Raw genomic sequence first — 3,759 nt, forward strand, 5'->3', positions numbered from 1 at the left:
ATGAAATCTAGATGGTATTCAGGAGCCAGGAGTATGATGGAGTCAATTTTAATAATTATAGTCCTACAAGTATATTTTGTTCAGTAAATTGACTGCCAGCACTTCAATACACAGACAAATATTTTAAAATCTTTATCCATTTATTTTCATAATTGACAAGTTTGGTCTTACTTTCTGCCCACATTTAGTCTCTTACTGATGTTATCTGAGAAGTATATTAATATTTTACAATTATTTATTTTCCTGTTAAGAATAGTGTTTAAACTTTACATTGCTTTTAACTCTAGGGGTTTGTAGACTACATCTTTCTCTATCTCACCTTAAAGCTTTTTAAAATCACAACCTCTTTGTTCTTCCATTATTGTAATTTATCACTCAAAGTATCTCTTTGACTAATTTTTTCAAGGAAGTATATTGGCCTTTTTTTTAGATACACTTATTCAGTATCATGATACGACTATTGCATTTAGCAATCAATAGCATAGGAGCAAAAAAACCCAACCAAACAAATAAAAAACCCACTACATTAAAGCCCTTGTTGGGAGGCTTTACACTTTCCACAGAGCAGAAACTAAAATAACCTCTTATCCAATTAGTCATAAATACAGTCCTTGAGTTTTTTACCCATATGCATGAGTGTTGTCTAAGACCTGTCCACTTGTAGCAGCTAGGCCCTGCCACCACTGTGCTTGCCTGAGTTCACCAGTCTGTTGTAACCTGTAGTTTCCCTGTCACTGCCTGGCTCTCCTCTCCTACTGAGCTGTTTTCTGGCAGGAGTTAAACCCTTCTGTGACAGCCCTAGCTAGTGCTGCTGCTGTTGGAACCCGCAATAGCCACCTTGGTATTGTGATTTGGCAAAGTATTGGCCTCCACCACCAAGGGGGCCAGAGTTTCTGCCTCCGAAGTTCATTCATTCCTTTCATGGGGCCAAAATTTGAAGATTGATTTGTAATTGCCAAAATCATTATAGCTTCCACCACCTCCAAACTTGATTGTACTACCACCACCACAGCCACCTCTGCATCGTCTAGTGTCACAGCTGGGCTAGCTGCCACTCTTGCCGTAGCCACTGCCCTGTTTCCATAACCCTGTCCTCCACTTACATAGCCTCTGCTCCCCCCAGAGTAACCAGGGCTGCCTCTTCCATAACCATCATTACCAAATCCATTATAGCCACCGCTACTGCCACCATATTTACTGCCACCTTGCCTGTCATCACAGCTACCTTGCCAGCTGATGTTTCCTCCACGGCCAAAGTTGTCACTCCCACCAAAATCACCTCCATGACCACCACCAAAGTTTGCAGAACCACTTTCACCTCTTTGGCTTGATGAAACACTACCTATCCCTTGCTTAGATAGGACTTTCCTTGCTTCCCAGTTGTGGCCATTCACATTATGGTATTTTTTAATGAAAGTCGTGTCTACAGAGTCATGGTCGTCAAATGTTACAAAAGCAAAGCCTCTCTTTTTTTGCCACTGCCTCAGTCAGTATGATTTCAATCACTTCAACTTTCCCTTTGTGTTTAAAATAATCTCTGAGATGATGTTCTTCAGTGTCTTCTTTAATGCCACCAAACAAAACAAAACAAAACAAAACAAAACAAAAAGCTTTTTCGTACTTAAGTGGGCACCAGGTCTTTGAAAATCTTCTCTCGAGACAGCCCTCTCCACCCACTTTGCATGGTCTTACATTCATGACTGCATCCACCTCCTCCGCAGAGAGCCTCTGGAGTGGTTGGTGTTTGGATGTCTCATTACCACAGTCCATAAGCATCGCCCCCGCCCATTGCTCGTAATGGCTCCTCAGACTCTTCTCGATTTTTTCAAAGCTCAAACCTCTGATGAAGAGCTTTTGCAGCTGTTCAGATTCTTTGGGAGACTGATTTAGACATGACAGTGGTGGGAGGGTCTTTAAGAATGCTTACTCAGAAGGGACATTGGTCTCTTCATGTCCGAGAATGGTGCCCTATCATCTTTGTAGAGGAATGACAATTTGCTTGGATAAATATTTCCCAAACACGCAATCTTTTTTACTTTAGAACTCTTTTTTTTTTTCCTGCTCAATATTGCACAAATGTCTGCTGAAAATCTGATTGGGTTTCTAAGGGTAGTTGTGGAATTTTGTTTTGTTTTGTTTTCCCTTCATCCTTCTTATTACCAGACTTCGTCTAAAATTAGGTCTCTTTTCCTTATTCATAATTGCTTTAGAAAGAATTTTAGAACTTTTCCAGGCCAAAATGTTTTCTCTTTAAATTTGTTTGATCACTGCTTGTAATCCATCTATCCTGTTTCTCATTCTGACAGGTGTGTTCTATGCAAGTTTAAAGTCTTTATATCTTGTATAAGCTGGTCTCAAGGACAAATATTCCATTTTGAATCTGTAGTGATGTTATGAGTCTCTGCCCCATTGCTTCCCCAGCATTTATACCTTCATATAAGAAGTTCATTTGGCATGCATACTAACATAGTTTCATTAAAGCTTAAAAAGACTGACTTTTTCAGCACTGATACGGGTTTTCCTCTTTTGTTTCTTCCTTTTTGCCATTTCTGTGGAAATCTAGGAGAGAGATGTATCCATCTCTAATCTAATAACAAGCTTATCCAGAAATCCAAAAGCACTAATCTGAATCACTGTTACATGTTATGCCCTTATAGAAATGTCTATGTCCATGTTACTGACTGTAATACCTAGGATAAATTTATATAAGTAGAATTATTGGCTCAAAATTATGAACATTGAAGCCTTTTTTTTAAATTCGAGTACTAGTTAACATATGGTGTCATGTTAGTTTTAGGTGTACAATAGTGATTGAACAATTCTGTACATTACTCAGTGCTCATCTTTTGAAAAATATTTTATTTGTTTGTTTGTTTATTTATTAGAGAACAGGGAGAGGGAAAGAGGGAGAGAATCCCAGGCAGACTCTGCTCTGAGCACAGAGCCCAATCTGGGCTCAATCCCACAACCCTGAGATCATGACCTGAGCCAAAATCCAGAGTCAGACATTTAACCAACTGAGCAACCTGGGCCCCACTATGTGCTCATCTTGATAAGTGTTCTCTTAGTCCCCTACACCAATTTCACTCATCTCCCCACCCACATTCCCCTCTGGTAACATGGAAATCTTCTGATGGGTGTTATCAAAATTCATTCCAGAAATGTAATGTCAAATTAAAAGTCCTCTGTCAATAAATAATATGTGTGTTTGTTTTGATAGGCTAAAAATTATATCTCAATATTTAAGCCAGTTTAAACTTTCTTCCAGTGAGGTTGGACATAATTTAATAAAATAACTTGATACTGCATAAATTGTCTTTTCGGGGCCTTTGATCTTTTGAAAAATAGATTCCAGTAAGTCCCTTAAAAAGTGCGATTAGTTATTTGTATAGTAAGTATACTAAAGTCATACTATATTATTTACAGTAAATTCACCACTATAACAAATCGACCTTTAAAAGAATCTTTTATTGATATGCAAATTTATACATAGTTGCAATTATTCTACACATGATTTTTGAAAAAAAAATTATTTATTCATGAGAACCCAGAGAGAGAGAGGCAGAGACATAGGCAGAGGGAGAAGCAGGTTCCCTGCGGGGACCCCGATGCAGGACTCGATCCCAGGACTTCAAGATCATGCCCTAAGCCAAAGGCAGATGCTCTATCACTGAGCCACCCTGGCATCCCTCTAAACATGTTTTTTGACAGTGGTCAACACAAAAATCTTTAAGTGTTCCATCTTTGTAAAGAATTCCC

The 3,759-nt window shown here is 38.7% G+C and overlaps 1 pseudogene; it reads right to left on the reverse strand.

The window, feature by feature from the left end:
- Positions 1 to 802: 802 nt before the first annotated feature.
- On the reverse strand, positions 803 to 2,547 carry LOC140594105 (heterogeneous nuclear ribonucleoprotein A1-like 2; annotated as a pseudogene).
- Positions 2,548 to 3,759: the final 1,212 nt, after the last annotated feature.

Source organism: Vulpes vulpes, chromosome 10 (genome assembly GCF_048418805.1).
Source record: "Vulpes vulpes isolate BD-2025 chromosome 10, VulVul3, whole genome shotgun sequence".
NCBI classification, from domain to species: Eukaryota; Metazoa; Chordata; class Mammalia; order Carnivora; family Canidae; genus Vulpes; species Vulpes vulpes.